The sequence below is a fragment of the Capra hircus genome, chromosome 2 (assembly GCF_001704415.2).
Source record: "Capra hircus breed San Clemente chromosome 2, ASM170441v1, whole genome shotgun sequence".
NCBI classification, from domain to species: Eukaryota; Metazoa; Chordata; class Mammalia; order Artiodactyla; family Bovidae; genus Capra; species Capra hircus.
Window position 1 is genome coordinate 84,525,909 of NC_030809.1, and position 13,140 is coordinate 84,539,048.

Here is a 13,140-nt window from a genome sequence, read left to right on the forward strand (position 1 = left end):
CAGTAGTTTGAGCATTCTTTGGCATTGCCTTTCTTTGGGATTGGAATGAAAACTGACCCTTTCCAGTCCTGTGGCCACTGCTGAGTTTTCCAAATTTGCTGGCATATTGAGTGCAGCACTTTCACAGCATCATCTTTCAGGATTTGAAACAGCTCAACTGGAATTCCATCATCTGAACTAGCTTTGTTCGTAGTGATGCTTTCTAAGGCCCACTTGACTTCACATTCCAGGATGTCTGGCTCTAGATGAGTGATCACACCATCATGATTATCTGGGTCGTGAAGATCTTTTTTGTACAGTTCTTCTGTGTATTCCTGCCATCTCTTCTGAATATCTTCTGCTTCTGTTAGGTCCATACAATTTCTGTCCTTTATCGAGCCCATCTTTGCATGAAATGTTCCTTTGGTATCTCTAATTTTCTTGAAGAGCGCTCTAGTCTTTCCCATTCTGTTCTTTTCCTCTATTTCTTTGCATTGATCTCTGAAGAAGGCTTTCTTGTCTCTTCTTGCTATTCTCTGGAACTTTGCATTCAGATGCTTATATCTTTCCTTTTCTCCTTTGTTTTTCATCTCTCTTCTTTTCACAGCTATTTGTAAGGCCTCCCCAGACAGTCATTTTGCTTTTTTGCATTTCTTTTCCGTGGGGATGGTCTTGATCTCTGTCTCCTGTACAATGTCACGAACCTCATTCCATAGTTATCAGGCACTCTATCTATCAGATCTAGGCCCTTAAATCTATTTCTCACTTCCATTGTATAATCGTAAGGGATTTGATTTAGGTCATACCTGAATGGTCTAGTGGTTTTCCCTACTTTCTTCAATTTGAGTCTGAATTTGGTAATAAGTAGTTCATGATCTGAGCCACAGTCAGCTCCTGGTCTTGTTTTTGTTGACTGTATAGAGCTTCTCCATCTTTGGCTGCAAAGAATAGAATCAGTCTGATTTCGGTGTTGACCATCTGGTGATGTCCATGGGTAGAAGTCTTCTCTTGTGTTGTTGGAAGAGGGTGTTTGCTATGACCAGTGCATTTTTTGGCAAAACTCTATTAGTCTTTGCCCTGCTTCATTCCGCATTCCAAGGCCAAATTTGCCTGTTACTCCAGGTGTTTCTTGACTTCCTACTTTTGCATTCCAGTCCCCTATAATGAAAAGGACATCTTTTTGGGGTGTTAGTTCTAAAACGTCTTGTAGGTCTTCATAAAACTGTTCAACTCAGCTTCTTCAGCATTACTGGTTGGGGCATAGACTTGGATTACTGTGATACTGAATTATTTGCCTTGGAGACGAACAGAGATCATTCTGTCATTTTTGAGATTGCATCCAAGTACTGCATTTTGGACTCTTTTGTTGACCATGATGGCTACTCCATTTCTTCTGAGGGATTCCTACCTGCAGTAGTAGATATAATGGTCATCTGAGTTAAATTCACCCATTCCAGTCCATTTTAGTTTGCTGATTCCTAGAATGTCGATGTTCACTCTTGCCATCTCTTGTTTGACCACTTCCAATTTACCTTGATTCATGGACCTGACATTCCAGGTTCCTATGCAATATTGCTCTTTACAGCATTGGACCTTGCTTCTATGACCAGTCACATCCACAGCTGTGTATTGTTTTTACTTTGGCTCCATCCCTTCATTCTCTCTGGATTTTTTTCTCCACTGATCTCCAGTAGTGTGTTGGGCATTTACTGACTTGGGGAGTTCCTGTTTCAGTATCCTATCATTTTGCCTTTTCATACTGTTCATGAGGTTCTCAAGGCAAGAATACTGAAGTGGTTTGCCATTACCTTCTCCAGTGGACCACATTCTGTCAGACCTCTCCACCATGACCTGCCCGTCTTGGGTTGCCCCGCGGGCATGGCTTAGTTTCGTTGAGTTAGACAAGGCTGTGGTCCTAGTGTGATTAGATTGAGTAGTTTTCTGTGAGTATGGTTTCAGTGTGTCTGCCCTCTGATGCCCTCTTGCAACACCTACCATCTCTCTTTATCTCAGTCTATGTTAGATGAAAAATCTGTTATATTTTTAATGCCAGCAACTAAACTTTACTTATTCCCCCAGAGGAAACTAATGAAGTTTATGGTATTACCTGTGCAAATAAAATACAGTATCTTCATACTTACAGGTAGGGGATTGAAACATTTACTTTTGTTGGAAACAAGGCCATATTTTTCTCATCTTTCAAGGAATGATAACTGCAAATGAACACTTGCGAACTTTACAAATTTAGTTAAGGCCACTTTCCAGTTTTTTTTCATGATGATGATCATCAAAGTTATGACTGATATTGCAAAAACCTCCACAAAACTTTGATGTCAAACTAAGGAAAGAAAAAGATATTTCGGCTAATGGTTTTTCTATTTTCAAAGAAATAAAACCTTCCTCTGAAGTTGCTATACTTGCTACATTGTTCTTAATAATAGGATTGTGAAGATTCATTTTATGCACTTATTCCCATTAAACTAAGTAATATCTGGCATTGGAGAAATATGCTCAGAAATAGTTACATGGTATTAGAGACCGTAATCATATTTACCACAATTACTATGTGTCTGGTGCTAATCCATCCCACAAGCCTATAGGAGTAAGTACTTTTATTTTGCTGATAGGGGAAACTGAGTCCAAGAGAAGTGAAGTACAATTCCCAAGTTCAAATCACTTGTAAATGAAGACTCTAAGTTGGAATCCAAGTACTTTGACCCTAGAACTTGCTAATTTGCTAAGATATCATTATAAACTCTGATTCAGGTCTATATCAAAACAAAGTAAAAGAATAAACATTAGTCAAGACCTGCCTGAGCAGTCGTGTGATACCTGTCAGCCATGTGTCGCTATTTATATTTAAATTTGAATTAATAAATTAAATAAAATATACCTAATCTAGTTCCTCAGTCACATTGCATGCGCTTGATAGTTCCATGTGTCTAGTGGCTCTTTTGGATAAAACAAATATAAAACACTTCTTTTCCTTTTCAAATTGAAGTGCAGGTAGTTTACAGTGCTGTGCTAGTTTCAGGTGTATGACAAAGGGAATCAGTTTTGTATATAATTTATATGGGCTTCCCTGGCGGCTCTGTGGTAAAGAATCTGTCTGCCAATGTAGGAGGTCAGGTTTGATTCCTGGGCCAGGAAGATCCCCTGGAGAAGGAAATGGCAACCAACTTCAATATTCTTGCCTGGAAAATCCCATGCATGGATGGAGGAGCCTGGTGAGCTACACTCTCTGGGTTGCAAAAATGTCAGACATGATTTGTAACTAAACACCAATAAATATATATATATGTATATAAATATATATATATACTTATATATATATACTTTCCAGATTCTTTTCCCTTGTAGATTGTTACAAAATATTAAGTATAGTTCTCTGTGCTACACAGTAGGTGTTTGCTGGTTATCTATTTCATGTACAGTAGTGTTGTTTGTATATGTTAATCATTTCTGCTGGTGTAGAAAGTTCTAAAGGACAGCACTAGTCCAGGGTAAGGACTTTGAAATTAACTTAAAAAATGTTTTCTTTGTGTTGTGCTGTGCTTAGCTGCTCAGTCATGTCTGACTCTTTGCTACCTTATGGACTGTAGTCCGCCAGGTTCCACTGACCATGGGGATTCTCCAGGCAAGAATACTGGAGTGGGTTTCCATGCCCTCCTCCAGGGGATCTTCCCAACCCAGGGATCAAACCCAGGTCTCCCACATTGCAGGCAGATTCTTTACCAGCTGAGCCACCATGTTTTCTTTGGTGAGATATGAAAAAAAGGAATATACCCCACTCATCAGTGATATTGATTGTTGGACAATTTACCACTCATCTATTGAGACTTTTTTGCTTACTAAATAATGAGATAATCTAAGTCATTGGATTAGTTTCTATTACGTTTAAAAAGTTATTGCAAAATATGATCTTGATCAAACATAAAGAATATCAAGCTAATATTAGCCTTCCATTGAGTCAGTGATTGAATAGACCATTTCTTACTGCATAATTTGGAGGTACCTATGATAGACAGTTTCCAATACGGCCCCCAGTGAGTCTCTCTTCTGGCATACATGCCTTTGTGCAGTCCCTTCTCACAGTATACCAAGATTGGTCTGTCTGGCAAATACCATGGAAGTGGTGATACTAAGATTAACTTTTGAGATTAAGTTATAAAAGACATACCACTTCAGCCTTGATCTTTTCCTCATTCTCTTTTCTTCTCTTGGATTGATCACTCTGGGGGAAGTAATTCTCTATGTCATAAGCAGCCCTAAGAAGAGGCCCATGTGGCAAATAACCAAGGCCTCCAGCCAACATCTAGTGAGAAGCTCAAACGTCTGCCAGCAGCCATCTGAGTGAACTTTGATGCAGATCCTCCTGCTCTCATTATGCCTTCAGATGACTCTAGTCCTACTAACAATCCTCATGAGAGACCCTGACTCAGAACCACCAGCTAAGTCACTCCTCCAATTCAACTTCTCAGAAATTGTGTGAGATACTAAATGTTTGTGATTTTAAACCTCTAAGTTTTTGGAGTGATTTGTTACATATCAGTAGATATCTAATACAATGTTTGACCAGAATTTATTGAATTTAATAAATTGTTATTACCAAATAAATCATTGGTAAATTTCCAGAGGATATAGTAATGAGGGAAAAGTAGACCCTGCCGTCAAGTTACTGTGATTATAATACATGTATAGTAAAGCAAGTAAGTTGAGTGAAGGGCAAAGTTCTCTGAGCAATTTCAATGTGAGTGTAGGGAAGGAGGTCACACCCAGATGGGTGGATAAGCAAGTCATCCACAGGTGGGTGGTAGCTAAGCCTTGAAAGACGGGTAGGGATTTTACTGGCAAAGAAACCGTACAAGATGCAAGCATTCCTTATTTTGAGGGCAGTGTGTAAGAAGGTATGAGGCTGAGAAATCATGAGTGTGTTAGGTTACAGCACATGCTCCAGAGGAATAAATAAAAGGGAAAATGTCCAAAGAAGATAGCTGAGAGCTTTTGGAGAAGAGTTAGATTATTTGCTGACAAGTTCTTATTTTCCAAGGTCTATTAGGAATTCCAGATTCCTCCGGTAGGATTCTGGGCTTCTGGCCTTAGCCATAGGCAGTTTCTTTTTCCACTCAATGTTCTTCGTGGGCAGCACATAATTGGAATGTCTTCCCGAATATATGTGCTTTTTTTGTTTGTTTGTTTATTTGGATAAATATGTCAGTCAATTTGTCATGACTATCAAAAAGTTTCAATCTAAGGACAGGGGAGTCCTAGAAGCTTGAACTTTGCCTGGCACCTGAGCAAAGACTAGATTTAAGAAAGAGAGGTGAGAGGTCAAGTGATCTGTTAGAGGGTTATATTAGACAGCCAGAGATGGTGCAGGCCTGAACTGGTGCCAGAGATAGCAAGAGAAATAAAGACATCCAGTATTAAGGACATTGCAGAGGAAAGGTAGGACTTGACACCATGATTAAATGTCATGGTTTCGGGAGAAAAACCAAAAAGTTAAGACATAGATATGGGCTTATCAACTTTTCACTTAAACAGTTATTACCTTTTAAAATTTTTAAAATTCCTTTACATTTCCTGCAGGAACCTTCACCTCTACACCTGTATTTTTGGTCTTATCTCCATTCTCCATCTGCTCTAAGTATACCAGGATATTTAACAATTCTGGAAATTGTCAACATTTCTCTGGCTCTGCCTTTGATTCTTCCACTTTGAATTCTTTTCCCTCTTTGTCTTCTTGGCAAAGTCCTCCTCTGCTTGAACGCTCACCTTGAGTATGACCTCCCTTCAAAGCCAAATTAACTGCATCTTCATGTGTTTCACACTTTATTCATACCTCCCTTGTCAAGTTTTACATTGCTTTGCAGTAATTTTATTAAAACTTACATGACTCCCCAGCAAAGCTCAAATGCTTAGCACAAAAAGGCACCGCTTATTTTTCTGTTGCATAGGAATAGAAAATCGTTTACAGAGACGTTGAACCTGAAGATTGAAGATAAAAGTTGCTGATGAATTCCGTGGCTGATGTTTCCTGGTGCTGGCTACCTCTTTCATTGCCTTTCATTGAAATTGCTGGCTCTGGGAGTCTTGTTCTTAATTTCTCTGTGTGTTTTGTTCTCAAGTGCCGCACAAGATAACCAAGGGACCGCAGGCTTGTCTGAGTTCAAAGTCAGTGTTTGTAACCACCAAACTTCACTGACCTATCTACAGCTGCCACCACTTGATCACCCTTGGTTGGAACTGACCTATTCTGAGTCTTCTTGCCAACCTATCAGCTATGCACACTGAGGGGTGAATACATGTGATACAAATGAGGTTACGCTGTGGTCCTGTAGCTACTGCTCATTTGTCCTCTGCTTTCTCCTCTGAGGTCGTGTGTTACCAATGCCATTTGCTTTAACTTGACAGTAGTCCTTAGTCATAAAATGACATCCTGCGTCTAAAGTACTGTCTCACGTAGGTGAGGCAATGAGTCAGGTCTGTGTAACTAAGACAAGGAAAATTAGATAAAATATTGAAAATAAATCTACAAATAAATCATCTTTAAAAGACTATAGTTCATTCAGAAGACACCATAAAGAGGAATTTCTGGAAACATTTTACTGTGTCAGAAGAGGACGGTTAGGGAGGCTTATTTTGGATGAGAGGTATAGATAAATTCAAATACCTCATCTATTCAGTAGTCTGCATTTGGTAGTGGAGTAGAGGTCTTTGATTTTATTTGTTTTTTGTTTGTTTTCTTATTATTGTTCTGTCATGTATAGCTAAAAAGAAAATTGAGCATCCTGATGCAAAGTTGAGAGTAACTGCAGTTTAGCAGCTTCATTGAGCACAGCTAAGCACCAGTCTTTAGTCCAAGTGCAAATGGGAGGGGGCTGCAAAGATGAATAAAATTTGGTTTCTGCTCTGGCTAACTTATAGCCTGCGGGGGGAGCAGTTCTTCCCCTGAATCTTAAATAATAAAAAATCATGAGAGCACGCATACAACTCAAATAAGAATCAATATTTATTCTTTACTTTAGTCCTTACCATATGCTAAAATTTTAAAGAGAACACAGTGCAGGGGTGTGGCGAAAATAATTAGAAACAGGGCTCACTACTTGTAAGGGAACTTGCCAGAGAAGTGAATGTTGACTTGGAATGCCACAGAATATCCCTGTCTGTTTTTTTTGACGTTGTTGACTAAGAATTACTTGCCAGTACCCTACAGGTTTAGATTTAGGAAACAGGTATAAAGATGACTGTGAATCTGGGGATGGCAGTTTTGTATGTGCATTGCTCCAAAAAAGCTTTTATTTACTTGCTCTATACTTATGGATAGGAACGTCCGTCAGTTTTCAATTAGTCAATGTGCAAATCTTGCCAAGTAGGCCAAAGTTCAGTGTGCTCTGACGTAGTCTTATTAGGCAGCCTGAATTCTGCCCACTGTAGGCAGAGGTGCCCAGCATCACAGGAACCAGAACAGCAGAGCAACACTGTGTGTTCTGGGAGAGGCTTCAGCCTGCTTTGCATTCAGGAAATGAAGATTTCTACTTGAGGTTTAAAGGGAAAAAGGGAACTGAAGGAAACAAACAGAATGAAATGGAAGGAAAGTGTCTACAAAACTCAAATTGCATTGGATTTGTACTTATTGGATTTTTGAAGTAAGCTGACAAGAAAAATTACCTTCATTGCAAATCACTGAAGGGCTTTTCTATAGAATAAACATACTCACAGAGAAGAGCTAATTCAAAGAAAGCTTCAGTATGTTAATATAATATTTAAGCCGTACAGCACAACAGGCAGCCCATTTTCCAGGAGCTAGGCATGCCTCAGCTGGGATATGAGTTACAAGACTGATGGCTGAACAACTTTAGCCACCTGAGATTGGCTATAATCATTTAAAATATGATATGAAGTGAATACTTCCCTCATTGGAAGTTCTGTATTCATGCAAGTAAGGAGAAAGAACTAAATACTCTGTATTTTGTGGGCAGTCTTTAAGAGTCGAATTATTGAAATCAGCCTCAAAACTTGGAAACTTCAGTACTTCTAATTGGAGCCTGTATTTTCCCATGTTCTTGGTGGTCTTTTTCCTTTTCTAACTGTCTCATCTTCTCATCATTTTATTTGAACTGTACTTGAGCCAAATTACTTGTTTGGAAAACTCATGTATTTCATTTGGTTTATTAGTAATGTGTGTTTAAGGTGGTTTTGTGAAAGTAACTAATTAGCATGGTACCTTCACCTCCCTTGAAGCCGATTAAAATAGTGTTTCTCAAACTCTACCTTACAGAGTCATCTTGGTTCTTATGAAAATATAGATTCTGATTGAATAAGTTTGGGGTAGGGCCTGAGATTCTGCAGATTTCCCTTATAGCTCAGTCAGTAAAGAACTGCCTGTAATGCAGGAGACTCGGGTCCAGTTCCTGGGTTGGGAAGATCCTCTGGAGAAAGAAATGGCAACCCACTCCAGTATTCTTGCCTGGAAAATCCCATGGACAGAGGACCCTGGTGGGCTACAGTCCATGGGGTCGCAAGTCAGACACAACTGAGTAACTTTCAATGAGATTCTGCATTTCTGAAAATCTCCCATTAGATTATGACATAAGCAGCAAAATCTATTAGGTCTTTTAAATATCAGAAAGACATTGTGATGGTAGGAAAATAAAGAAGGTATAAATACTACTGTTTCATGTAGTTGATTCTTTTTTTTCTGATTGTTGATAATGACCTGGTAATGAAGAAATGGCAGACTAAGAACCACGGACTTACTGGGCTTATCAATAAATAGATTTATTTTGAGTCTGGGTGATATAGCTAAAGCCAAGAGAATTCCTTTTGATATAAATGACATGGAAAATCTCAAGTCAATGACTTGAGTAAAAATTTAGTTTAGGGCTTCTCTGGTGATTCCATGCTAAAGAATCAGCATGTCAAGGCAGGAAATGCTGGTAGGATCCCTGGGTTAGGAAGATCCCCTGGAGAAAGAAATGGCAATTCTTGCGTAGGAAATCCCATGGACAGAGGAGCAGGCCACAGTCCATGGTGTCGCAAAGAATTGGAAATGACTTAGCAACTAAACAAGAACAAAGTTTAGCTTAGGTAAACGGTGTTTAGAAATAGATTAAGACCAGGTGAAGACTCTGGTTTTAACTGAACTGGCAGAATGATTTTTGTGCGTAGTTAGTATTTACAGACATTTGATACTTTCCTCCCCCGTTTTGGCATTCTTGTATAATTGTGGATTTCTTGTGCCCTAAAGGTAATGTGAGCATGAATTCCATAAATCTGTAGTAAATGAAACTGGTGAGAAAAATAAGACAAATGCAATTTTCCTGAACTCTCTATAAATGGAAACAAACGATGTTTTTGTTCATCTGTTTATTTTGTCTTATTTTGTTTTTCCAAACAAGAAGCGCCTGGGCAGGGAAGTGTTCCTAAGTGTTCTGAAAAGTCAGTGCTAAGCACTCTGACTTTCCAGCTTCTCATTTTTGCAATGTTTCATTCTGAACATTTATCTATCAGTAATGATAGGTTGGTCAACATGGACCCTAAGAAGAAATAAATCTTTCCCCAAGTGCTTTTAAGGTTGTATTAGCTTGTGTTTTCAAGTGTGCACCAAGTTTCCTTAATGCATCAGCAACTGTATGAGAAACCGAAGAGAAGTATGGTGTCCCATACACACTAACTGTCTCTCAGAAGTGTGAATATTTCTTGGTGCTGTTATCCGGTCTTCATCCTCTTGCATCTGCTTGGTTAAGTTCTTCATGATCCCTCATTGTCCATGTCAAAAATTCTACGGAGCATTGCTTTCACTATAGTCTATGTGAATGACATGCTCATGGAGTTGTGCCGTGAGCAGCCTGTGCAGCCTTACATATACAAAGGCACTTTGCCCAACAGTAGCTTTCACCCCTCTAAAAGTGACCCTTGCACAACTTCCCCAAGGCTGTTATCATAAAGCTTATTAAAAAAAAAAAAAAAAGATCAGTGCTTAATTAGCTTCCCATTTGCATCAGGCCAAACACTTTACCCTGGCAGACAATTCCATCCCAAACTACTGCTGCAGTTTCATCTCCTGTCATCCTACTTTACTCCAGAGTACTACCTGCTTGTCTCACTTGGCCCACACCTGTTCCTGCACATCTTCCTTGCATGTCATAGCTCCCATTTAGAATTTTACTCAAGCATCTCTTCCTTTAGACATCTTCTCTAATGTTTCTGGAGGCAATTAATGTTCTACTTTTACTTTGTTTGTACTATTATAATTGTTTATTTATGTATGTGTTTCGCTGATTATACTGTATTGTAAATATATTTTTGGTTATTACTACAAAATGGTTCTATCGTTGGTTTCTCATTTTTATAACACCAGAAGACAATATAGCTTTGACATCTGACTTTCCCAGGTTGACCCTACTAATCAGGCCAGTAGGGCTGTGGCCCCTTTCTTTACTTGATACTTATGCATATGAAAACTTTCCCTACTCTGTGCTGGGCTATGATGGCCAGGTTTCTCAGAAAGAGGAGAAAGCAAAGAATGTAAGAAAGCTTTGATCCATCACCACAGCCTTCCTCCAAACCTCTTACGTCCTCAACGTCCTCACTTGGTACCTGCTCGATCATCATGATTATTAACCACTTTGACACTGATAATAATAATGCTAACGTTTGCAGAAGATAAGTTCTTATTATCAGGCATTAACTATTTCTAGAAGAACCTTGTTTAATCCTCATCCAGCCCCAGAAGCTACTAAAGTTTACATTTCCTGGGCTATTCACTTACAATAGCTCCTTCCAATGTCCCGTTTTAAAATTTCTCATTAAAAAGACTCTAATTTTCTTTCACATTCTGAACAAACATTTCTCTGATACCCAGTATTATATTAATTATTTTGTATCAGTTCAGTTCAATTCAGTCGTTCAGTCATGTCCGACTCTTTGCAACCCATTGGACTGCAGCACGCCAGGCCTCCCTGTCCATCACCAACTCCAGAAGTTTACTCAAGCTCATGTCCATTGATTCGGTGATGCCACCCAATCATCTCATCTCCTGTCATCCCCTTCTCCTCCTGCCCTCAATCTTTCCCAGCATCAGGATCTTTTCAAATGAGTCAATTCTTCGCATCAGGTGGCCAAAGTATAGGAGTTTCAGCTTCAACATCAGTCCTTCCAATGAATATTCAGGACTGATTTCCTTTGGGATGGACTGGTTGGATCACCCTGCAGTCCAAGGGACTCTCAAGAGTCTTCTCCAACACCACAGTTCAAAAGCATCAATTCTTTGGCACTCAGCTTTCTTTATAGTCCAACTCTTGCATCCATATATGACTACTGGAAAAACCATAGCCTAAACTAAATGGACCTTTGTTGGCAAAGTAATGTCTCTGCCTTTTAATATGCTGTCTAGGTTGGTCATAACTTTTCTTCCAAGGAGTAAGTGCCTATTAATTTCATGGCTGCAGTCACCATCTTCAGTGATTTTGGAGCCCAAGAAAAGTCAGCCACTGTTTCCACTGTTTCCCCATCTATTTGCCATGAAGTGATGGGACCAGATGCCATGATCTTCGTTTTCTGAATGTTGAGCTTTAAGCCAACTTTTTCACTCTCCTCTTTCACTTTCATCAAGAGGCTTTTTAGTTCCTCTTCACTTTCTGCCATGAGGGTGGTGTCATCTGCATATCTGAGGTTATTGATATTTCTTCCGACAATCTTGATTCCAGCTTGTGCTTCATCCAGTCCAGCATTTCTCATGATGTACTCTGCATATAAGTTAAATAAGCATGGTGACAATATACAGCCTTGACATACTCCTTTTCCTATTTGGAATCAGTTTGTTCCATGTCCAGTTCTAACTGTTGCTTCCTGACCTGCATACAGGTTTCTCAAGAGGCAGGTCAGATGGTTTGGTATTCCCATCTCTTTCAGAATTGTCCACAGTTTATTGTGATCCACACAGTCAAAGGCTTTGGCATAGTCAATAAAGCAGAAATAGATGTTTTTCTGGAACTCTCTTGCTTTTTCCATGATCCAGCAGATGTTGGCCATTTGATCTCTGGTTCCTCTGCCTTTTCTAAAACCAGCTTGAACATCTGGAAGTTTATGGTTCACATATTGCTGAAGCCTGGCTTGGAGAATTTTGAGCATTACTTTACTAGTCTGTGAGATGAGTGCAATTATGCGGTAGTTTGAGCATTCTTTGGCATTGCCTTTCTTTGGGATTGGAATGAAAACTGACCTTTTCCAGTCCTGTGGCCACTGCTGAGTTTTCCAAATTTGCTGGCATATTGAGTGCAGCCCTTTCACAGCATCATCCTTCAGGATTTGAAACAGCTCAACTGGAATTCCATCACCTCCACTAGCTTGTTCGTAGTGATGCTTCCTAAGGCCCACTTGACTTCACATTCTAAGATGTCTGGCTCTAGGTGAGTGATCACAGCATCATGATTATCTGGGTCATGACAATCTTTTTTGCACAGGTTTTCTGTGTATTCTTGCTACCTCTTCTTAATATCTTCTGCTTCTGTTAGGTCCATACCATTTTTGTCCTTTATTGAGCCCATCTTTGTTTATGATTTTGTACATTTTTTTCTTAAAAAAGGCTTACAAAATTGTATTAATGTAAGACTCCACAGAACCTAGACCTGCTTTGTCCTGCCTTATTAAGTAGATACTGTAAAATGTCACCATGACACCAAAAGGATATTCAGGAAATTTAGTCACAGAAATTACGTATTTGTACTATTGCAAAGTTACTAAGAAACAATACTTTTTAGATGGTCTGTTCTATGACAAAAAGTACAAAACTTAAGAAAATGAAACATGTACTGTGCACAAGTGGGCTTGCTCATTATTTGTTTACTCTAGTAGTGGGTAAGTAAAATTTCTGAAATTTCTCCAAGGTAAGACTTTGTTCTATACATATCCATCTGGTCTCTGACTCTTGCCACACTGTTTTGCTTGGGGGTAGTGAGCTCCTTTGTTTTTTCTCTGCTGTTCTTTCTCCTACTTTGAATCCTGAGTGTGTTTTACAGGCTCTGTTCATATCAAGTTTTGTGATGGTTAATGTTCTGTTTCAGACTGACTGGACCACAGGGTTTCTGGTTAAACATTACTCTGGGTGTGTCTATGAGGAAGTTTCTGGATGAGATTAACATTTGAATTTGTAGACTG